The following is a 24903-nucleotide window of genomic DNA, read 5'->3' on the forward strand; positions in this document are numbered from 1 at the left end:
GCTAAATACCACACACTGCGGCGGCAGCCATGAGGAGGCGCGGCCCCGCGCGCCGGGAGCCCCGAGGGGGCGGGGCTTCCCGCGAGCGCGCAGGCGCAGAAGCCTCGGTGCGGCCGGTGGCGGCCCGCGCGGGCATCGCGGCGCCGGTCCGCAGGGGCGGCTGCTGGTGCTTGGGTTCCGCGAGTGCCGTTGCTGCGCCCGCGCGCCCAACTAACCCTGGCGTCCCGCTCTTTCCGGCGGCCCGCGGGACGCCAGCGCTTGCCTGCCGGGTCAGCGGCGCTCTTTCCGCGTCCCTCACGGGACTTTGTTCCCGCCGCGCGACCACTGCCCCCTGGCCGGGCAGGAGGGGACGCGCGCCCGCGCTGGCCGCCGCCCCGGGGCTGCCCCTGCCCTTCCCGGCCCTCGGGCCTCGCTCGCTGACGCCGCTCGGCGCCTCCACCGGCCCTTCCCAACTCCGCCCCTTCCGAAGAAAAGGAAGCGGGCTGCGGCCGCCGGGGACCCCACCCCTGAAGGGGACGCGGGCCGGGCCTGCGTTAGTCTGAGCGCTCTCCAGCACGAGCGGGGAGAGTTTCAGAGGCTCACTTTAGCTGAAAAGTGGATGGTGGAAAGCATTCCTTTTTCTCTTCACTCATCCACAAAGTCCCCAATTAGGATAAAGAAAGCGACATACATAATTATTCTTTGATGGGTGCAATGAGCAAATGCCAGTGTCTGAGACATTTACGGACTTTTCCATGTAAGATCTATAAAAATAGTGTGTGTGAAAGCAAGATGGTACTTTTTATATGGATTTTAGAAGCCAGAGGATAGTTTTGGCCCCACTATCTCCAACCTCCCCACCATCGACATATCTCTTTCCGTGGGAAGTTTTTAAGCAAGCACTCCACTGAGAACACGAATTTCTGCTCACAAGCCGAAAGCAGAGAAAGTTATCTTAGGTACTAACACAAACTTAATTTCCGGCTCCCCTAAGCCAATTTCTCATGTGTTGATAATTTACTTCTGTTTTTAACCTAGTACTTTGCTTACTGTGTCTGCTCTCTTCTGGGACCATTGGCAGATCCAAACAGTGTTTTTTGAGGCTGGGAAAGTTAAAAAAAAAATTAGCCACGGGCATCATATACTACCAATACGCTGGTCCCCAAAGCTCAAAAGTCAAGGAACTTGGGAGAGTTATATACGTCCGCGCAGCTATTAATGGTGCTATTATTCATTTCTTTAGCAGATACTTACAGAGAAATTCTAAGATGTTCTGTCATACACTGTGCTTGGAAGACATTTATGTATTCATTTATTCAACACAAGTGTAGGCAAGCACGGTGGCTCATGCCTATAATCCCAGCACTCTGGGAGGCCGAGGCGGGAGGATCACTAAAGGTCAGGAATTCAAAACAAATGCCAAAGCACCGTGCTAGGTTTTGGGAATACACAGCTTCTGGCCCTGCACTCATAAAAGTATATACAGTACAGCCTTCTGGGGGACACAAGCACTAATCTATTTCATAAATAAATGTATCACTACAGCTGTGAAAAAATTGCAAAAGGGCCAGGCTTGGTGGCTCACGCCTGTAATCCTAGCACTCTAGGAGGCCAAGGTGGAGGATTGCTTGAGGTCAGGAGTTTGAGGTTGCTGTGAGCCAAGCTGATGCCACTGCACTCCAGCCCAGGCAAAAGAACTAGACTGTCTCAAAAAAAAAAATTGCAAAAGAAAAAAACGGTGGCTGGTACCTTAGTGTGTAATAGGACAAGTAGGTAATAGGACAAGTGACTGAATAAAGAACTGAAGGATTAGAAGGAATTAACTGGACAGGGTAGAAAGTGGAGAACCTGAATAAGGGGGAAAGCCTTTCATAGGAAAACAGCATGATAAGGAGCCTGCCAAATTCCAGGAGCTAGGGGGAAAAACACCATTGTGGGGTTTTTTCTTGGGGGAGGAAAGTTTAGGGGAGAGATTGGGAGAGCAGGGACTGGGATGTGGTATAAACAATGGAGCCAGTGGGGTTCTGAGAGTACTGGTCTTTGTGGGCACTTAGAAAATGGACATGTCTTAGGCTGGTGAAACCAAGAAAGGATTCATTCAGTCAGTTAAGTTTGAACTGGGACTTGCTAAGGAGTGGGAGTTTCCCAGATGAAGATGGAAAGGCTGTCCACACAGAAAGGATGATTGCAAAAGAGTATAGTGTCTCCAAGACTGAATAGGGATGGTAGGGAGGAAAGACTGACTAATAGGGAGAAGGCCAGGGAGGACACCTGTCTAGGCAAGAAATGAGGCCAGAATCCAAGAGCTGGCAACGGAAGTGCAGAGGAGGATCTTGGAGAGACAGATGGATCTGGGATAGAATCATTTGGATTTCGGGAGGGTCAGAGTTAAAGAGTGAAGAGCCAGGGCTGATGACAAGGACAAAGATACAGTAGAAATAGTTTTAGCTACTATTTTAAAGCACCTAATCTGTGCGGGGCACTGTGCATTATCCCATCAGTCAAATGGCAAATGGTGACAGCACTGCAGGAGAAAAGGTAAATTTTTGTTTTCCAGGATTAGGTGTGAGGTGCCTGGGGCCATGCAGGAAGCATGTGGAAGTAGGAGCCCCAGCTCAGGAAGGAGGTCACAGATCAATGCCCTCTAGGGTTTGGCTGAGTGTTCCATGCAGGCACATTTTTTCAGAATCACATGGAATGTAGATGCCTGATAGGTGAACATGCCTTGAGAAAAATCAAGAAGGGTTCTTTTTATGTTTTTATTTATTTATTTATTTATTGAGACAGAATCTCCCTCTGTTGCCCGGGCTAGAGTACCGTAGCGTCAGCCTAGCTCACAGCAATCTCAAGCTCATGGGCTCAAGCATCCTCCTGTCTCAGGCCTGTAATCCCAGAGTAGCTGGGACTACAGGCATTCGCCACCATGCCCGGCTAATTTTTATATATATATATATTTTTTGTTGTTGTTGTCCAACTAATTTCTTTCTATTTCTTTAGTAGAAATGGGGTCTTATTCTTGCTCAGGCTGGTCTCAAATTCCTGAGCTCAAACAATCTGCCTGCCTTGGCCTCCCAGAGTACTAGGATTACAGGTGTGAGCCACCATGCCTAGCCAAGAAGAGTTCTTTTTAGAGCAGGTATTTTGAGCTTTGTCTATTTCAATTCAATTAAGGCATAATTAGACATTACAAAATGGAATTATGGGACATAATTTTAAGCAATAAGATTAACTCTGATCTGAACAAACTGCCAGGCCAAACAAAAAAGATTGATATGGCTAGGCACAGTGGCTCACAGCTGTAATGCTTGCACTTTAGGAGACTGAGGCGGGAGGACTGCTTGAGGCCAGGAGTTTGCGGCTGCAGTGAGCCATGACGCCACTGCTCTCCAGCCTGGTTGACTGAGTGAGACTCTATCTCAAATACAAAACAAAACAAAACAGGCTGACAGGAAGTAAACACATGATACATACAAAAGTGTAGATATGATTCTTTTGTAGTTCTAAGCGTGACAATTGGGTTTTTGCCCTTTTGTGGGAGATATACCTGCCTCAGACCTTGTTACAATGTCGGCACATTACCTATCTGATGTTAAAGAAAAAAAAAAGGAAAAGGAAACAAGAAAAAAGGAAAGTGTAGATAAACTTAATATTTAGTATCATCACATCTTACCAGAGTTAGATTCTAAACTCTACCCATAAAGAATATTTTTAAAAATGTAATCAAAATTATCCTTCAAAATCTTTTCAATTGCCCATAAATTACCGTATACATAATTTTGTTCATACAATCCCATACTGGGCATCTATGTACAAATGCCCAGCACATGATAAAGTTTATATATGCAAAACACAAGTTCACAGTATTCCTAATTAAACTACTTAAACTGCAATTTTCCTCTCACATTTTTGGGAGGAAGTTATAACTTCTCTGCATCTGGGAAGGTCAGTAGAGTTCTGTTCACTCCAGCTGAGAGGTGAATTTTCTGTTTTCACCCGGAATAGCCATGCAGCCTTGACCTGGGTTGTGAAGGATACGAGTGTCCCATCTTGGCCCTGTGAGGCTGTGGGGGAGGAGCAGGTCTGGGGTGAGATGTGGCGTCGCTTGCCCCCCAGAACCTTTGGGCGTCTCTTCAAACAGCGTAATGGACGTAGACTCAAGAGAACTTGCCAATGTGGCAAGCCAAGTCCTAAACACCCTGCTTTGCCAAAGTCAGATTTTTTCCCTTCAGACCTCCATCTCTTCTTCTACCCGAGAGTATGTTGTCCATCTGAAAATGACAGTATCTCTCTGGCTCACGGCAGACAGTCAAGAAATTACCTTATAAACTAGTAGATTCTTTTAAACTGCAGGGGTACCCAGGACAGCAGACAGCGTGTTCCCAGAGAACGCTGGCATTAGAGCTTTTATGTCAGCCACCCAGAAGTGACTTCTGCCTCTGGAATTCTCACACTTGCTTTTCTTGGCTTAGTTTGTGCCTGCTCTCCTCTAGAAGACTCAAAGTTACTTCTTCCTTTTCTCACTTCCTTTTTATGCAAAACTAATCTAATAAGATTAATCTCATCTCAGCAAATCTTAACTGGATTTAGGAAGGGCTCAATCTGATTCGGTTAATTCTGGCTGGTAGATATGGGTGGGACATGAACATCACCGCCCTAAATTTATTTTACTTTCCATTTGAAGGAAAATAGCCCCCCTGTGGGGTAACTGTTCATCCTTTTCTGAATAGAGGTAACTCTGCTTCCATGACAGTTAATCTATAGAAAAGTATTTTGTAAACTGTGAAGCCAACCCAAATAATGCTTTAATTGATAGGATTCAGGACCAGCGACAAGTATTCTCAGGCTGCATGGGGGTAGGGAGTCTTCCTGGTCCCCTCAAATCACATCAGATGGCAATTCCATCTACTCTGTTGGAACACAAGTACTAGACCCATGGCAAATGCACCAGTGACAGTAAACGATTTCACTTTCCCCTTGCAACTAAAGCAGGCACTGATGATAGTATCTTTACTTTGAGATTTTATATAAATTTATATATATTTTTGTTTGTTTGTTTTTGAGACAGAGTCTCACTCTGTTCCCCAGGCTAGAGTGAGTGCCGTGGCATCAGCCTAGCTCACAGCAACCTCAAACTCCTGGGCTCAAGCGATCCTCCTGCCTCAGCCTCCTGAGTAGCTGGGACTACAGGCATGCGCCACCATGCCCGGCTAATTTTTTTGTATATATATTTTAGTTGGTCAATTTCTTTCCATTTCTGGTAGAGATGGGGTCTCGCTCAGGCTGGTTTCCAACTCTTGACCTCGAGCAATCTGCCCGCCTTGGCCTCCCAGAGTGCTAGGATTACAGGCGGGAGCCACTGCGCCTGGCCATGAATTTATATGAACTTGGTATTTAACACAGGTCAGATTCCAACTCACTGGCCTCTTCTCAAAAACAACTATTTGTTCCATCACACCTGGTGAGATTTTATTAAGAGATGAAGTAAGAACAAGTGGAATAAATAGAAACTGTTTTGTAATGGTCCGCGATTTTTAACAATCAAACCATGTTTTCAAAATTAGATATAACTATCTTTTACATGCGGATTCATTAAAAATACCCATACGTGCACACAATTAACATCCAGGCCTAGCTGTAAAGTGTTTGCTCTTTGCTCAAGGCCCTCTTCCACATTCTCTTACATGGTTATGTATACATTATTCCATACATTAAGAGCACTGGGACATGCCTATCTAGCCAGCTTTTGGGGTACCCCAGAGTACTTAATTTAAGAAACATGAATTCAAATGTTGTATATACCCATCTCAGCCATGTGAAATTCTAACCTCTAAAATCTCTCCAATACAACAGTGTAGTAAGTCTCCAAATGCTCCCCAAAGCTCAAGGCTTCGCCTTATTATTATGACATTTCCCTTCTCCCAGTCAACTGTGCCTTTTTCCCAAAGCACGAATTCTGCCTTTGTTAAGTCCTTACCTTGCTGTTGCTCTCATTAGTAGCTTTCTGTGTGAGTCTCCACAATCCTGAATTTTTGAAAAGCCTGTTTGTCAAATTTCTCCTCCATCAAACCTCTATTAGTTCGCTGACTCACTTGATGAACGTATTACTGCCTTTTAAGTCACTCTGGCTGTCCTCTGCGTAGTCAAAGCAAGTTCTCTTTGCATGGATTAAAAAGCAATCCCAGATAACACTGTCAGAGTTGGCTAAACCAGTTAAGACTGTACAGATGATTTCCAAATGTCTTAATGTCAATACAATTATTTTACCACAGACCAGTTCACAACACCAAACCCATCTCTTGAATCACTGATGGGCTGTGTTTCCAGGCAATCATAGATGTCTCTTGCCCAGGAAACTACTGCTACGTCCTCTTATGTTAAATCACTGATACCCATTTATCAGTCAGCTTAGGTAGATAGCTCTGGAGACATATTAGAGTTCCCTTCCAAGCTTAGCTCTGCTGCTAGCCAAACAGAGAGCCTTTCTCGGCCTGAAACTGGGAGGCACTCCTCCCTCTCAAATAGATTCTTATCGGTTTCCCAAAAGAAGGCAGGTCCCCAACAAGTCAGACACAAGTCAGACACGCCTAGAGCAGAACAGGAACAATGATTTCTTTATCAGACATGCCTGCTGCAAGTGTTATTACAGCATCCAAAACAAATTCTCCCAAACATGGTGGAAAAGTTAGAAATACAACATGAGCATCCAGGAATGAACCTGGAATTAGTTGCAGGAAGTTTCCTAAAGCACAAACGGTCAGGAAATGCATTAGCCCATAGCTGTAGTTTTCCTTCAATATAGTCATGCTTCTTCAAGAAAAAAGGTTATGTGCTGGGAACCACATTTTGCAAAAAGTTAGGAAATCATTTATATTTTTATGTACCTGATGGTCTGTGGAGGTAGGTGACCTTGACAACGATTACTTGCCAAATGTCTGTCTTGAGTCAATTGGAATGCAGTTAATATCTGTCCAGTGCAGTTAATATCTGCCCCACCCCAACCCATAAACACTCATTTTCATGGAAATCTTTCATTTATAGACTTCAGAATTAAGTCTTTTCTTAAAGTAAGTATTTGTTGAACTTCTGCTACATACCAACAAGAAGGCTAAGCCCCTTGAAGGCAGGGGCATGTCACATTAACTGGTATATTTCTATCTGGGCCTGGTACCATGCCTGACACATACAGAGCCTTCAGAATTTTTGTTGAGCAGATGAAAAACTATTACACCAGGACCAGGCCCTTAAAAACTATGACTGTTTCTAGAATCTGTTTATAGTTTCTTTTTTGCATGTTTTTTTAATTTTTTTTTTTTTATCCATGGTGCTGAACTCTTTTACATGTTTTCATTCATTGTTAGGACGCATATGCCCTTTTTTCCAAAGTGTCTTGGAGAAACTAGCATGTATTAAACTCCTAACACATGCTCAAGTTTACAGGTTACTTAATTTAATACTAACAAATGGATGAAGTGAGCAATGGTATCCCCATTTTACAGAAACTGATAGAGGGATAAGTAACTTTTCCAAGGGCACATACTAAGAAACAACAGAGTGAAAATTAACATCCAGGCCTAGCTGTAAAGTGTTTGCTCTTTGCTCAAGGCCTGTGCCTTTCAGTTAAGGAACATTGATCTATGAGAGTTTACACATGAATTCTCTAGTGCCCTCAAGTCCTTTATGAGAATTTTTAAATTTGGGATTTTCATTTTAATAATTTTAGAAGCATGAATAAAAGTATATTTTGCATTATCTGAACTACTACCTACAACTCACTACGTCAATTTAAAAATGAAAGCATAGGTGTTATACAGAGTACAGTGGCGACCCCTGGAAGCAATAGATCTGCAATGGTTAAAAGGGTTGTTTCTGCAAAGGGTACTAAGGGAGGGGATCTAGGTGGAGACAGAGTGGAGGAAAAGGAGAATGATTTTATTTGAATTTTTTTTTTTTTTTTTTTTGAGACAGAGTCTCACTTTGTTGCCCAGGCTAGAATGAGTGCCATGGCATCAGCCTAGCTCACAGCAACCTCAAACTCCTGGGCTCAAGCGATCCTGCTGCCTCAGCCTCCCGAGTAGCTGGGAGTACAGGCATGTGCCACCATGCCCGGCTAATTTTTTCTCTATATATTAGTTGGCCAATTAATTTCTTTCTATTTATAGTAGAGACGGGGTCTCGCTCTTGCTCAGGTTGGTTTCGAACTCCTGAACTCAAACGATCTGCCCGCCTCGGCCTCCCAGAGAGCTAGGATTACAGGCGTGAGACAGCGCGCTCGGCCTATTTGAATTATTTTTAACCACATACATGTGTTACTTTTTTTTTTTTTTTTTTTTTTTTTTTTTTTTGAGACAGAGTCTCGCTTTGTTGCCCAGGCTAGAGTGAGTGCCGTGGCGTCAGCCTAGCTCACAGCAACCTCAAACTCCTGGCTCAAGCAATCCTCTTGCCTCAGCCTCCCAAGTAGCTGGGACTACAGGCATTCGCCACCATGCCCGGCTAATTTTTTGTATATATATTAGTTGGCCAATTAATTTCTTTCTATTTTATAGTAGAGACGAGGTCTCGCTCTTGCTCAGGCTGGTTTCGAACTCCTGACCTCTAGCAATCCACCCGCCTCGGCCTCCCAGAGAGCTAGGATTACAGGCGTGAGACAGCGCGCTCGGCCTATTTGAATTATTTTTAACCACATACATGTGTTACTTTTATAATTAAAAATAAGGATAATAAAAAGTCTTCAAGGGCAGAGGCAAAGTCTACATGATCTTTAAATAAGAATGCAGGCTCAGAAGCTGTAAGATCTAGGCTTGACTACAAAATTAGCGACTGTAGGCAAGTCATTTAGCACTTCCTGCCTCAGTTTCCTTATCTATAGTAACAGATTTGTAGGCTGGTTGTGAAGATTTAAATGAGTTAATAGACATAAAACATTTAGAATAGGGCCCAGTTGGGGGTGGGGCAGATATCAACTGCACTGGACAACTTGAGTCGACAGAAAAAAAGGGAAGGAGGCTGGAAAATATATAATAATGCCCCCCTCAATGTCCACGACCTAATTAATCCCAGGGCCTGAGAATAAGTTACCTGACATGGCAAATGGATTTTGTAGATGTGATTGAGTTGAAGATCTTGAGAAGGAGATATTACCCTGGACTGTCTGGGTGGGCCCAGTGCAATCACAGGGGTCTAAATAAGGGAAAGAGGAGGTAGGAGCATCAGAGGGATCAAAGGAGACGTGACAACTAAAACAGAGCTCGGCAAGATCTCGAAGGGCCAGGAGCCCGGGAATCCAGGCAGCCTCTAGAAAGGGGGAAAGGCAAGGAAACAGATTCCTTCCTGGAATACCCAGGAGCCAGCCCTGCTGACACCTTGAACTTTAGCATTACCGGACTGGTTTTAGACTTTGGAGCTCCAGAACTGTAATATAATAGATTATGTTGTTTTAAGCCACTAAATCTGCAATAATTTGTTACAGCAGTAATAGGAAACCAGGACAGACAGACACAAAAGAAGTGTAAGACCTCAGTCAATGTGGGTAGAGAGAGGTGAGGGTCCACTGTGGATGGCACACTTTCAAATATCACAGAACATTCGGAAATAAAGCAAAAATGTCCCAAGGCAAATCTGTCAACAAAGTGGAGGTGGAAGTATCTATCTGCATTTTTTAGTTTTATTAAGACAGAAGAGGCCAGCAAAGCTCACTGAACTCCATGTTTACATGTACACAATCTCACTGTCTTTTAGACCCTCGACCCTATTGAAAGAAAGCAAATGCCTGCCTGCTAGTATTTTAGTGAAACTGGCCCTACACAGTTGAGCAATCGATCCTTAATGACTGTTTCTTTGGTAATCAATAAGAAATAGCTTCTCCCAGTTCATTTCTTACTCAAGAGAAACACAGTATTTCAACAAACTTTCCAGCATGTGTATGGTATGTATGTATTCACAGACACATTTGTCTTTCTTTCTTTCTCTTTATAAAAATGTAGCTCTCAAAGATATTCTGAAAATAGTACTCAGGCTTACAACATCACAGCTTTAATGAGCCAAGAATTCTATTTTTTCCCTATTACACAGAACAATAATTCTTAACAGCTTAAATTTTCAAAGCACTTCACAAGCATTTAATTAATCCACTCTACTGCCAGAGAAGGAAACTGATATTCAAAGTATCTCATCCTGACATCCTTTAATTTGGCAAGACTTCGCCGGCTTTGAAAAACAGTGCCTGTACCACTAAGGTTATTTGGGCCACCATTGTTTAATCAGTCCTCCTTACCTAATGAAACCTGGTAATCGGAGCCGTTTGAATTGCCATCTCATCAGGGCTTAGGGGGAGCTGCTTTGAGCCTGAGAGAGAAATGGCAGTGATTCCCTCAGAGAAAATGACAAGCTAGTCTGTACCAAGCCTGCAGGATGGGGTCAGTGTTTAAGGCCTGTTGCCAGCTGCATCAGAGCCTGATTCATTCACTCTGTGGAACTGGGGCATGATGTGTATCATGAGGCCTTTCTCAGAACCCTGCTCTCCTGAAGCCTAGAGGGAATCAGCAGCTGAATTTCACCGTGTTCTTTGCTTAGCCTCTCCTGTGCATGGGAAGCTCTAGGTACCCTACTTTTCTCTCTAATCAGACCTGCTTCCTGGGAAAACTATAACCAAGATAGACTAACCATGCCATCTGGAAAATCAAACCGGATTCTCCCCCAGCTGGGCCCCACCTCTGTACAGATCTGCTCCATTTATTGCAATTTCAACTAGCTGATCTCGTCGCACTCCATTATGCCAGTTACACCGTGGCCAGAATGACAAAAATCCCATTTTTGATTCCAGGAAATGAAATTTGAGAGGTGCTTTCTGAGTGCTCGCTATGTGCTAGGCACTGTGGGGTCCTGAGTGACATGAGGCCTCAGACCTCAAGAGGCTTAGTTTTAAGTAAGATAAATGGTCACACAGCTATAACACAGGTGCATTAATGGAGCACCAACAGGCACCAACTGAGAGGACAGGGCGCGAGGAGAAGGGACAGGGAAGGAAAATAGCATCTGTGAGCTGTAGGAAGAATGGCTGGAGAGTTTTAATGGAGGAGGCAGTTGAATGTGGCCCTCGAAGGATGTGCTTTTGATGAGTGTGATGGGAGGGAGTCTTGCAGAGCAGGGAACGAGGGATGCGCAGCTGTGTGGGGGAACAGAAGCCAGTGTGGGCCCCAGGAGACACAGCTGGACAGCTGGGCTGAGCCAGACTGTAGAGTTATATGCACAGTAAACATTTATTGCTGGTTTGGCCCAACTTAGGTTATGTCGTACCACTGTCAGACTGTTCTGCAAGTACCACATACGCACACAGGCGCAGAAGAATACCATAGAGACCCATAAGTCACCTGTACTCTTCTTTACTTCATATTCTTCTCATATCAATTCACTGTTTTGGGTTTTTTTTGGGTTTATTTTTTTTTTTTTTTGGTTTTTTTTTGACAGAGAATCACTTTGTTGTCCAGGCTAGAGTGAGTGCTGTGGCGTCAGCCTAGCTCACAGCAACCTCAAACTCCTGGGCTCAAGCAATCCTCCTGCCTCAGCCTCCAGAGTAGCTGGGACTACAGGTATGCACCACCATGCCCAGCTAATTTTTTCTATATATTTTTTGTTGCCCAATTAATTTCTTTCTATTTTTTAGTAAAGATGGGGTCTCACTCTTGCTCAGGCTGGTTTTGAACTCCTGACCTTGAGTGATCCGCCTGCCTCGGCCTCCCAGAGTGCTAGGATTACAGGCGTGAGCCACCGCGCCTGGCCCCAATTCACTGTTTTATATTTATTTATTTTTTTTGAGACAGAGTCTCACTCTGTTGCCCGGGCTAGAGTGCTGTGGCGTCAGCCTAGCTCACAGCAACCTCAAACTCCTGGGCTCAAGCAATCCTCCTGCCTCAGCCTCCCGAGAAGCTGGGACTATAGACATGTGCCACCATGCCGGCTAACTTTTTCTGTATATTTTTAGTTGCCCAATTAATTTCTTTCTATTTTTAGTAGAGATGGGGTCTCACTCTTGCTCAGGCTGGTTTCGAACTCCTGATCTTGAGCGATCCTCCCGCCTCAGCCTCCCAGAGTGCTAGGATTACAGGCGTGTCTGGCTGCTGACGGCAAAGTCGGATGGTGTGTCTCAGGCCGTGCGCTGCCTTGGCTGCAATATTCACCATCTGGCCCTTTACAGAAAAGCCTGCCAGCCTAGGATATAGAGCAAATACATTCACATGTGCATTTGGAAATCCTGCCATTTATCAGAAATGAAAAGTTCCTGGAAAAATAACTTTAAAATACAAGTAATACCAGAGGAACACACACAGGCAACACTGTGGGAAAGCACTGATTGGTTGAGTGCCTTAGTGCCAGGCACTTTTTTGCTAAGCACCTTAATGTGGGGTAGCAATGACAGCAGCCACAGTACAGTTCATAGCTTCCTGTGAACAAGGATATGTGCTTTATCTGTGCTATCGCGTTCCGTCCTCAAGACACTTGATTGGAGATAATGTCCTTTTGGAAATAAGAAAACAGAGACTCATAGCAACTTGCCTGGGGTCACACTGGCAGTAAGTGACACACCCAAGATTTCATTTCAGGTCTTGGGATTTTGAGCCTGTTGCAGTGTAAACATTAAACCACTATCAGCTCACACACTGCGAGACCGACACCCGGGGCCCCGAGCTGGAAAGTCCATCCTGAGTCTGTGTCCAGGAGGAGCCATGGGAAGTTTTTGAGCAGGGAGGATCGCAGACTCAGCCTGCGGCAACAGCATGGATCTGGGCGTGTTAAGCAGGAAAGGTGGATGGTGCCCCTGAGACAGAAAGAACTATTAGGAGACCCGCAATAGACTAGCAAAACTGCTGGTGGTGATAAAATCCACAGGGCTTATTGGCGAAATGGATGTTTGGGGTAAGGGAGAGGGGAGGAAGGATCAGAGTGCCCAATATTTGGAGCTTGGTGATCAGGGAATGGTGAGCAGATTGAGGGAGGGTTAAATTTAGACGTGACTTGCTGAGTGGTCTCTGGGGTATCTGATGGAGAAGTGTAGCAGGAAGGAGGAAATTTGGGAATGAGACTTAAGAAAATAGTAATCTTTGGGGTATCATCTTCCTTCAGGGCGTGGTTAAAAGCATAGGAGCCATCCCTTAATAATTTGAAATTTAAAAAAAGGTAATTAAAAAAATTTAACAAGGCCGGGCGCTGTGGCTCACGCCTGTAATCCTAGCTCTTGGGAGGCCGAGGCGGGCGGATTGCTCAAGGTCAGGAGTTCAAAACCAGCCTGAGCAAGAGCGAGACCCCGTCTCTACTATAAATAGAAAGAAATTAATTGGCCAACTGATATATATATATAAAAAAATTAGCCGGGCATGGTGGCGCATGCCTGTAGTCCCAGCTACCCGGGAGGCTGAGGCAGAAGGATCACTCGAGCCCAGGAGTTTGAGGTTGCTGTGAGCTAGGCTGACGCCACGGCACTCACTCTAGCCTGGGCAACAAAGCGAGACTCTGTCTCAAAAAAAAAAAAAAAAAAATTTAACAGTATTTTATGTAATTGGAAAAAGCGTGGCTTGGAAGAAATATGGATGGAGATTACCTGACAGAGAGGACTGTAAAGAAAAATAAGAATCCCAAACCTAAACCTGAAATCCATGCATGAGTTTGTAACATCCAAGATTACTAAAAATTGTTAACTTAAAAAAATTCAGGGCGGGCGCAGTGCCTCACACCTGTAATCCTAGCACTCTGGGAGGCTGAGGCGGGCGGATAGCTCAAGGTCAGGAGTTCAAAACCAGCCTGAGCATATTTTCTCTACTAAAAATAGAAAGAAATTAATTGGCCAACTAAAAATACATAGACGGCTGGGTGCGGTGGCTCATGCCTGTAATCCTAGCACTCTGGGAGGTCAAGGCAGGCGGATTGCTCGAGGTCAGGAGTTCAAGACTAGCCTGAGCAAGAGCGAGACCCCGTCGCTACTAAAAATAGAATGAAATTAATTGGCCAACTAAAAATATATATACAAAAAATTAGCCAGGCATGGTGGCGCATGCCTGTAGTCCCAGCTACTTGGGAGGCTGAGGCAGGAGGATCACTTGAGCCGAGGAGTTTGAGGTTGCTGTGAGCTAGGCTGATGCCACGGCACTCTAGCCCAGGCAACAGAGTGAGACTGTCTCAAAAAAAAAAAAAAAAAAATCATAAGAGCCAATGAGATTTTCAAGGGCAAGAGTGGTTGGAGCGAGGGAAGGGCCTCAAGAATGTCTGTGTTTGGAGAGATTAAGGAGGATACAGAGTCCGCAGAGGACAAAGTTCTCTAGAACTCTCTAGAACTAGACGGACAGCTAGGACGTAAAAGGAACTTTTGAGAATGCTGGGATCTGTGTGCTCCCATGGCCAGAGAAAGTGGGAGAGGCAAGGTAGAGAGAGAGAATGATGGAAGACTCTAAGCCCCAAGGGTAGCAGGAGGTGGTGGTAAAAAGAGCAGGGTGGGGGTGCTGACCATCTTGATCTGTGGGACCATTTAAAATACGCCCACAGATTCCTTAAAAACTTCTGTCTTCAAACAGTGGAGCATAATTCCATGGCCTTCGCGTGTGGTTTGGACTTAGTGACTCACTTCTAAGAAATAAAATAACACAAAAGTGATGGTGTGTCACTTTTGAGGCAGTTCACAAACAGGCATGTGGCTTCCTCCTTCTCTCGTTCTCTCTCTTTCTCTCTCCCTAGGGGATCCAGCCCCCTTGCCATCTCATTACCCTGCAGAGAAGTCCATGTGGCGAGCAACCTGTCACCAACGACCAGCTTGGAACCGAGGCCTCCTGCCAACAGCCGATAGTGCACCGTCTTGGAAGTGGGTCCCCTACCCCAGTCAAGCTTCAGGTCACTGCAGGGCTGGCTGACAGCTTGACCACAGCCTTAGAAGTCCCTGCCCAGAAACTCCCAGCTAAGCCACTCTCAAATTCCTGACCCACCGAAACTGTGAGATAATAAATGTGTGTTGTTATGTAGTCTGCTAAGTTTTGGGATATTTTGATATACATCAATGACTCCCGGCCAGGAACCACTAGGACTTCCCTTTTCCTGGAAACGTAAAACCTAAAGAGACCTCAGGGACTCCTTTGCGTTTGCTCACCCATTCATCCAGCAAGTACCGTGCAGCACCTACTTTGTCTAGGCCCTGGCCAGCAGCGTTGAGTAAGACAGCTCTATTCTCTGGAGCTTACATTTTAATGGGGAAAGGCAGTGATGATACAAGTAAGCACATAAATAAGATAATTTTGGGCAACAATACATGTTTTAGAGAAGACAAAACAAGTCGATGAGGAGACCGACTGCAGCAGCAAGTCCGCGGGTAGGGAGTAAGACCAGATCTGTCCGCGACGTGGTGAGGGCCCAAAGGGAGCACAGATGGAGGCCCAGATCTAGGCCTAAATATTTTGAAAGTACAAATGAAGCTAAAATACTATTAAAGAAAATATGTTCTATTCTCCTACCTTGGCAAACGGCACCCTCATAAAGACCTGGGAGATCGGGTTTGAACCCAAGACCCACAGACTTCCCAGAGGCCCATCTGGAACCTGGCAGCATGAGAAGGCCAGGGTGGCCGACGCAGCCCTCCTTCTGACACGGAAGCCCAGGGCCCCTCTCTGGCCTCACCTCCTCCCAAACAGACGTCCCTGTGGGTTTCCGGTCAGGCCCGAGGGCTGTTCTCCGGAGGCCTGTCCGCCTGCTGGCGCAGAACGGGAGGAGGCGCAGAACGGGAGGAGGCGCACATGGGCCTGAGAGCGGCCAGGCCACGCGCAGGGATCGCGGCCCAGGCTGCTGAAGTGCGGGCCAGAAGGAGCCCCAGGTGGACACTTCTCCTTGCACACTCAGACGCCTCCTCTCTTGAGGGCACTCCCTGAGGAGAGCCAGAGCTGGTCTAAGTGCTCTAGCTCCCTATTGCTGCTGAAGCAAATCACTATAAACTTGGCTTTAAAAGTGTATTTATTGTATGCACAGACCTATTGTCATATAGTTGTATACGTCTAATGCCTGCCTCACAGCTCTAAAACCAAGGTGGCAGCATGCTGTGCTCCTTTCTGGAGGCTCAGGGCAGCATCCCTTTCCTCACTCACTCCAGCTGTCGTCACAGCTCAGCTCCTCGCGGTTGCAGGACTGAGGTTCCCAGACTCGCTGGCTGTCAGCTGAGGCCGTCCCCAGTGCAGAGGCCACTGGCACCGACTGACTAGCAGCTCCGCCTCCAGCTCCCAAGCCAGAGTGGTGGGCGATTCCCTCTCCACTTCAAATCCTCCCTCCTTTTTCATCCGTCTCATCTCTGCAGTCCATACCACAGCCTTAGAAGACCCTGCCCCTGCCCCATGCCTCCATCTCCTTCTTGTTCTACTCTTTTTTTTTTTAATCCCATGCCCTACCACAATTTCTGTAGGCTTTTCAGGGAATTTTCTTCCAGACTATTTTCTTATACATCTGTGTGTGTATGTGTGTTTTTTTCTTTGAGACAGAGTCTCTCACTCTGTTGCTGGGGTTAGAGTGCCGTGGCGTCAGCCTAGCTCACAGCAACCTCAAACTCCTGGGCTCAAGCGATTCTCCTGCCTCAGCCTCCCGAGTAGCTGGGACTACAGGCATGCGCCACCATGCCCGGCTAATTTTTTCTATATATTTAGTTGGCCAATTCATTTCTTTCTATTTTTAGTAGAGATGGGGTCTTGCTTTTGCTCAGGCTGGTTTCGAACTCCTGACCTTGAGCAATCTGCCCGCCTCAGCCTCCCAGAGTGCTGGGATGACAGGCATGAGCCACCATGCCCGGCCTGCCTGTGTGTGTTTTTTAAATGTATCTGTAATGGTGTTTATTTATATCTTGCCTGCTTGGGTTCTATAAGTATATGAGATGGCTCTCACCATTTTTTTTTTTTTTTGACAGGGTCTTGCTCTCTCACCCAGTCTGAAGTGCAGTGGTGCAATCACAGCTCATTGCAGCCTCCAACTCCTAAACTCAAGTGATTTTCCTGCCTCAGCCTCCTAAATAGCTGGGACTACAAGTGAGCATCAGCATGCCTGGCTAATTTTGCTTTATTTTATTTATTTATTGTTTTTAGAGACAGGGGTCTTGTTATGTTGCCCAGGCTGGTCTCAAACTCCTGGTCTCAAGCCATCCTCCCACCCCAGCCTCTCAAAGTGCTTAGATTACAGGCATGAGCCACTGTGCCTCACCCTTTTCTACTTCTAAGGACTTATAAGATTACATTGACCCCATATAAAAAATCCAGGAGAGCCACTCCATTTTAAGGTCAGCTGATTAGCAATTTAATACCATCTGCAACCTTAATTTCCTTTTGCTGTGTAAGATAACATATTTGCAGGTTCCAGGGAATAAGATGTGGACATCTTTGGAGGCCATTCTTCTGCCCACCACAGGCTGCCCCCTTTGAGAAGAGAATTGAAAGCTGAGACTCAAACACTGCGGACTAGTAGGCCATGAGCCTTGCTACCCAATACAGAGGCCTCTAGCCACCTGTGACTATTTAAACTTAAATAAATTAAACTTAAATGCAATTAAAAATTCATTCCTTAGGCAAACTAGCCACATTGCAAATGTGCAATATTCACAGTTGGCTAGTTGTTACTGTATTAGACAGCACAGGTTAATAGAGCATTTCCATCATCTCAGAAGGTTCCACTGAACAGAGCTTGATTTAAAGGAAATGAGTTCTAGGCAGAGGAAAGGGAACATGACAAGGTCCAGTCCCACTGACATAATCCCTCTGGGGTGCAGAAGGATGTAACATACTCTGGGAACAAAGGCCTGATAATCTGTATTCCTAACCCACCATAGGATCATAGACTAACCATGTGCTATCAGCATCAGAAAATGCCTCGGACCACTCTACTCCCCAAATGCAGACCCCAATTTAAAACAGCTTGGATGTACCCCAAATTCTCCTCCCACTTTATTATTCCTTCCTTCATATCTTGTTGCCTACCTTGCCAGGAAGGCCATCTTTCTGCCAGTCTGCATCCTCATCTTTCCAGAGCCAACCCAAGGAACACCCTTGGAGAAAACCTTCTGATTTTGCAACAGCCCTAACGCTAACTTCCCGTTTACTGTGGGCACGAGGAGCACGGTTGGGTTAGCGTCCCATCACTTTTGCTCTCTGTTAAGTGTCTACATGCCTTGTGTTCATGACTAAATCACACAGGGATGGTGACTTCTCTGTGTTTGGTGTGCTCACTGCGGATGGCAAAGGTGCCTGAGAAGGTTTAGTGAGGAGGAAGGCAGGCAGGCACGGTGGGGAACAGAAAGTAATGGGACTGAGCTGCAAAGGCCAAGAGGTACTTTCAGACTGATTGGTGACGTGCAGAATGTCTCTGTTTTGTTTGTGGTGTGGCTGGGATTAAAGTAGGGTTGTTTAGGAAGCCATCTATGTAACCAGGGCCACGTGTGGGGACAACTACCTGTCCAGCACCTTCACATATACCTTCAGAAATTTCCTTCATTTTATCCAGGGCAACTCCCTTAGAATATATGTTCATTTCTTGTCACTTTGAGTCCACAGTTTTGGAGTCCTTGAAGGGAAGCCATAGGATGAAAACAGATTAGAGATAGAAAACCAGAGATCATTGTGTTGGGGATAGCTTTAAGAGATTCCAGAATTTTAAAAGGCTCCGATTTGTAGATAATTCCTTGTTCCTCTCTTTCTTGCTGGCTGAACATGCCAACCAAAATGATTTTCTAAACACTAAGGGAAAAAATGTTGAGTTCCTCTGCCCAGTTTAAGTGTTTCCTTCTCTTAATTAGTCTGTTCATCCTCACCTGATAGAATAAAATTTAGTGGAAAAGCACAGGATATTTTTGGGAAAGGGAAAGTAGATTTAGGGTGTTCAATCCCCTGCAAGATGCTTGGCCCCAAAGAAGGAGGTATTCATACAGTGAGGAACTGAGCCCTGGCCGCCAAACCTGGACACTGGGTACCAGGGGCTGGGGGAGGGGAGGATCAGAGAATGAATTCCAGGCATTTCTGTCAGATTTCTAGAAATCCTCACCAGCTTACTGAGTATTGCAAGACCTGAAGGCCATGAGAGAGAGTACCCAGGGCTGAGGCTTGAAGCAAAAGCCCAGGGTAGGCAGGCATCTTGTTAAGTCTTTAATTCAGCAGCTTTCAAGTAATTATTGTGTGTTTTTTTTTTTTTTTTTTTTGAGACAGAGTCTCGCTTTGTTGCCCAGGCTAGAGTGAGTGCCGTGGCGTCAGCCTAGCTCACAGCAACCTCAAACTCCTGGGCTCGAGTGATCCTTCTGCCTCAGCCTCCCAGGTAGCTGGGACTACAGGCATGCGCCACCATGCCCGGCTAATTTTTTATATATATATCAGTTGGCCAATTAATTTCTTTCTATTTATAGTAGAGACGGGGTCTCGCTCTTGCTCAGGCTGGTTTTGAACTCCTGACCTTGAGCAATCCGCCCGCCTCGGCCTCCCAAGAGCTAGGATTACAGGCGTGAGCCACAGCGCCCGGCCTATTGTGTGTTTTTAAAACTCTATTAATTACAATATTATTTTTCTTGGAAAGAGCATAAAATCTGAGTGGTCACATTATTTCCCCCAAATATTAAGGAATAAGGCAGGACATTATGCACCTGGCACCCTTCAGGACCTTGTTGTTATGGCAACAGGGATGGGCAAGCATAGATCTCCTGACACAGAGAGCCTCAAAGTCAATACAAAGATGCGCATTTGCGAAACTCAGGTAGTGAAAGGGAAAAGCAAATAAATACTGTCCCTTTCTGCTCCCTGGCTGGGGATGTCCTCTACCCCCAACAGTAGAGTCCATTAAACTAATGATGCAGGCCCTGCTGGGAATCTGACAAAGCTCCCAGCAGGGTTAGGTGTCTCCAACTCTTCCCCTAGATGAGGATTGCAAGTAGTCGCCCTTCCATCTCAGGGAAACTGGGTCACAGCAGCTTCCAAGCCATGGCCTGGGAGCTGGAAAAGTCAGGAACCTTTCTGTGAAGTGAAGGTATTGGCCCAGTGCCTCTTTGCCGGCTCTGACTCTGTGTGCATAGGCAAACGTAACCAACAACAAAAGGAAAGCTCCAGGAAGATTATTAACATTCATTAGACATCTACCATGTGCCAGTCACTAACTCACTTAATCCTCACAACCTAGCAGGTATATATTGTTTCCCCATTTCATAAATGAGGAAATAAGGTTCCAGAAATGGGGCTTGCCCGGCCAAGGTCATTGCCGATAGGCAGTCACATAGCCGGCCTTCACCCTAAATTCTGTCTGGGTCCAAAGTCCATCTCCTTCCACACTCTGCCTCCCTGTGGGCTCTAGCTCTTTAGCACTTTCAGTTGTAAGTCACTGAGTCTGACACACCTGCTGGAAACAGCTGAAGAGTCTCCCCTTGTACTGGCATTTCACAGCTCTGCTCCGCAGCTCCCTTGTTCTGCAGGCCCCTCCATCTCTTGATTGAAAACATGGTCGAACCCTTGTCCTGGGCCAGGCTCTGCTCTAAGCAACCCCAAGCTCCTCTGAGCTCTTCACAGCTCTGTGAAAGCCTCACGTTGTTATCCCCTCTTCCAGGAGGATGGGACAGACCTAGAGAGGTGAGGTGAGTCGTCAGGAGCTGCACGAGCAGGTTGCGACAGGAGCCCAGACCGTCCCACACACTGAAGCACAGGGTCCGCCCCTAGGACTACGCACACCCCATGACCCAGACAGGCCCGCTATGAAGAAGCCCACACTCCAGAAGCTGAGAACTCAATGTCAGCTGAACTCACTCTGTCCCACGGCTGTTACCCGGACGCCCACTCTGTGGAGGCAGTGCCACCGCTGCTTTCTGCCTCTCCATGAAACCTCACTAGAAACCAGCTTTTCAGCTTACTTTGTCTGAATGCTCCTGTTACTCACAGGCATAAGACTCCCCTTGGACTCTAGATCAAGGACATGTCCCTTTAAGCAGCTTTATTTCCATTTTTATCATGTGCACCCAAACCCCCTTGTCTACCTCTTACCCCTGGTGTTCACATGACTGAATAATCTGACTTCACTTTGTCACCTCTTCAAAGAGGACTTTTAGTTTATTTATTAATTTATTTTCTGACTGCCCCACCAAGAAGCACACATGATTGGTTTAAATTTGCTCCTATTTATTGTTTCTGACCCTTGTCTATTAACCCAAAGTATCAGCAGAAGTAGAATCCTGCTTTTAGGAGCTAGCTCTCTCTGGGTCTCTTAATAGCATAGAGGGACGAACTGCCTTTGTTCCAGACTCCTTTCAAGATATTTGTATGAAGAGCAGCCTTTGAAGATAAGGATGATGGGGGGGGGGGAGAAACAAAATTGAGAGAAAATGAAGATGACCATGGCGCCTCCCTCCAGAACAAAGAGCAAGTCCCGCTGCAGCTCTGGAAGAGAGAGCCAGTGCAGCGCCTGGGAGGGCGCTCGCGGCTGCAGAACAGATCTGGGTCCCTCGGCTCCTCCAGGCTCCTCTTCTGCAATGCAGCCGGCCACGAGTGTCCTCCTCACATCACCCTGTGGGGACTGGGGCTTGGGGAACAAATGCTAACGTTCTGCTATTGCTGCCGCTGTGAGCAACGAAGTCCTTTGTCTCTCACCCAGGAGTCTCACATCTTCTGCTGGCATTTACGAAATTGTGGCAGGATGACTAGTGAGTTTGCAGGTAAGGTACAATCCCAAACCTTTCACGGTCCTCGACACCCACAGCCAAGTGGCTTCAGGGGCTGCAGCGCCGTTTCACTTATGACCCCAGCATCCAGGGACAGCACAGAGGAACAGCGACCCTGAAGTCTTTGCTGTTTCTGGGATACAAAATTCCAGGGAGTTTATTTAGAAGCTGTCAGCCACGCAGGGGGGCGCACACCTGTAGTCCCAGCCACTTGGGAGGCTACGGTGAGAGAATCATTTGAGCCCAGGAGTTCAAGACCAGCCTGGGCTCAAGACCAATAGGACAATGACTCCAAACAAATAAATAAACAAATAAGTACATAAAGAAAAACAAATTAAATAATAAGAGCTGTCATAACACTATACAGTGGCACAAAGGAGCCTAAAAAGCATTGTGATATTTATAAGCTTTGCAGCACAAAGATGTTGCCAAAAAGAAGCAGCAGGTGAGGCTTATGGGGTGTCTCAGGCTGTCCTCCGTCCATCGTGCTGGGCATTTGTGTCGGGCAACGCGGCCCTGTCTGTCCTGCTCCTGACGTCAATGGGCCGGGGCTCTGCCCGGGGACACAGGCCTGTACATCACTATGATCTGTTTAGAATTGGTTGTGCGACTTTATAATAAAAAGACTTTTAAATACTAAAGATAAAATATAATTCATCATAATGGCAAAAACAGGTTCTGATAGCAAATAAAAGGAAAGAAAATTTCAGGGTCTGGCAAACACTTCACACATTGGTCTCTTCCTCCCCTGATTTTATAAAGAGATACAAAGAGATTCGGTTTTTTGTTCTGCGAGTGGGGGAATCAATCAGACTGAAAAAAGAACCAACAGAAGTCACTGAAAAATCCATTCACTCATCTAAAAAAACACATAGTTTTCCTACAGTGGGGACTGGAGTCATGCAGAGCTCTGGCCCCTACACTGCAGGACTTTACCAGCTCGCCGCCGGGAGGAGGGGAGGGGACGGCGCGGGACGGCAGGGGAGCCGTGGGGAGGAGGGACGCGCGGGATGGCGAGGGGAGCGGTGGGGAGGAGGGGACGCGCAGGACGGCGAGGGGAGCCGTGGGGAGGAGGGACGCGCGGGATGGCGAGGGGAGCGGTGGGGAGGAGGGACACGCGGGATGGCGAGGGGAGCGGTGGGGAGGAGGGACACGCGGGGACGGCGAGGGGAGCGGTGGGGAGGAGGGACGCGCGGGACGGCGAGGGGAGCGGTGGGGAGGAGGGGACGCACGGGGACGGCGAAGGGAGCGGTGGGGAGGAGGGAACGCACGGGGACGGCCAGGGGAGCGGTGGGGAGGAGGGACACGCGGGATGGCGAGGGGAGCCGTGGGGAGGAGGGACGCGCGGGGACGGCAGGGGAGCCGTGGGGAGGAGGGGACGCGCGGGGACGGCAGGGGAGCCGTGGGGAGGAGGGGACGCGTGGGACGGCGAGGGGAGCGGTGGGGACGAGGGACACGCGGGGACGGCAGGGGAGCCGTGGGGAGGAGGGACGCGCGGGATGGCGAGGGGAGCCGTGGGGAGGAGGGACGCGCGGGGACGGCAGGGGAGCCGTGGGGAGGAGGGACGCGCGGGGACGGCAGGGGAGCCGTGGGGAGGAGGGGACGCGCGGGACGGCAGGGGAGCGGTGGGGAGGAGGGGACGCGTGGGACGGCAGGGGAGCCATGGGGAGGAGGGGACGCGCGGGACGGCAGGGGAGCCGTGGGGAGGAGGGGACGCGTGGGACGGCAGGGGAGCGGTGGGGAGGAGGGGACGCGCGGGACGGCAGGGGAGCCGTGGGGAGGAGGGGACGCGCGGGACGGCAGGGGAGCGGTGGGGACGAGGGACGCGCGGGACGGCGAGGGGAGCCGTGGGGAGGAGGGACGCGCGGGACGGCAGGGGAGCCGTGGGGAGGAGGGACGCGTGGGACGGCAGGGGAGCGGTGGGGAGGAGGGGACGCGCGGGACGGCAGGGGAGCCGTGGGGAGGAGGGACGCGCGGGACAGCGAGGGGAGCGGTGGGGAGGAGGGGACGCGTGGGATGGCAGGGGAGCCGTGGGGAGGAGGGGCGCGCGGGACGGCAGGGGAGCGGTGGGGACGAGGGACGCGCGGGACGGCGAGGGGAGCCGTGGGGAGGAGGGACGCGCGGGACGGCAGGGGAGCCGTGGGGAGGAGGGGACGCGCGGGACGGCAGGGGAGCGGTGGGGAGGAGGGGACGCGCGGGACGGCGAGGGGAGCGGTGGGGACGAGGGACGCGCGGGACGGCAGGGGAGCGGTGGGGACGAGGGACGCGCGGGACGGCGAGGGGAGCGGTGGGGACGAGGGACGCGCGGGACGGCAGGGGAGCGGTGGGGACGAGGGACGCGCGGGACGGCGAGGGGAGCGGTGGGGAGGAGGGACGCGCGGGACGGCAGGGGAGCGGTGGGGACGAGGGACGCGCGGGAAGGCAGGGGAGCGGTGGGGACGAGGGACGCGCGGGACGGCAGGGGAGCGGTGGGGACGAGGGACGCGCGGGACTGCAGGGGAGCGGTGGGGAGGAGGGACGCGCGGGACGGCAGGGGAGCCGTGGGGAGGAGGGACGCGCGGGACGGCAGGGGAGCCGTGGGGAGGAGGGACGCGCGGGACGGCAGGGGAGCGGTGGGGAGGAGGGGCGCGCGGGACGGCGAGGGGAGCGGTGGGGAGGAGGGGGCGCGCGGGACTGCAGGGGAGCGGTGGGGAGGAGGGACGCGCGGGACGGCAGGGGAGCGGTGGGGACGAGGGACGCGCGGGACGGCAGGGGAGCGGTGGGGACGAGGGACGCGCGGGACGGCAGGGGAGCGGTGGGGAGGAGGGACGCGCGGGACGGCAGGGGAGCCGTGGGGAGGAGGGACGCGCGGGACGGCAGGGGAGCCGTGGGGAGGAGGGACGCGCGGGACGGCAGGGGAGCGGTGGGGAGGAGGGGCGCGGGACGGCGAGGGGAGCGGTGGGGAGGAGGGGGCGCGCGGGACTGCAGGGGAGCGGTGGGGAGGAGGGACGCGCGGGACGGCAGGGGAGCGGTGGGGACGAGGGACGCGCGGGACGGCAGGGGAGCGGTGGGGACGAGGGACGCGCGGGACGGCAGGGGAGCGGCGTGCGGCCCGCACGCAGGGGCCGGCGGCCGGGAGTGGGAGGGCGCGGAGGCGGCGGGGGCGGGTGGGTCTCGAGTGCCTGCCGGAGAAAGTGGAGGAGCTGATTCTCGGCGTGCGTCTGTGGGGCGTGCAGGGTGGGGGCTGACCAGGGAAGGATGGCCGT

General features: G+C 49.1%; 1 non-coding gene across 1 annotated transcript; it reads left to right on the top strand.

Annotated features, from left to right (window-relative positions):
• Positions 1–3465: 3465 nt before the first annotated feature.
• Positions 3466–3568, top strand: LOC142863021 (small nucleolar RNA U13). The gene has a single exon (XR_012913908.1). It is a non-coding gene; the product is annotated as a small nucleolar RNA U13 (small nucleolar RNA).
• Positions 3569–24903: the final 21335 nt, after the last annotated feature.

Source organism: Microcebus murinus, chromosome 20 (assembly GCF_040939455.1).
Source record: "Microcebus murinus isolate Inina chromosome 20, M.murinus_Inina_mat1.0, whole genome shotgun sequence".
NCBI lineage: Eukaryota > Metazoa > Chordata > Mammalia > Primates > Cheirogaleidae > Microcebus > Microcebus murinus.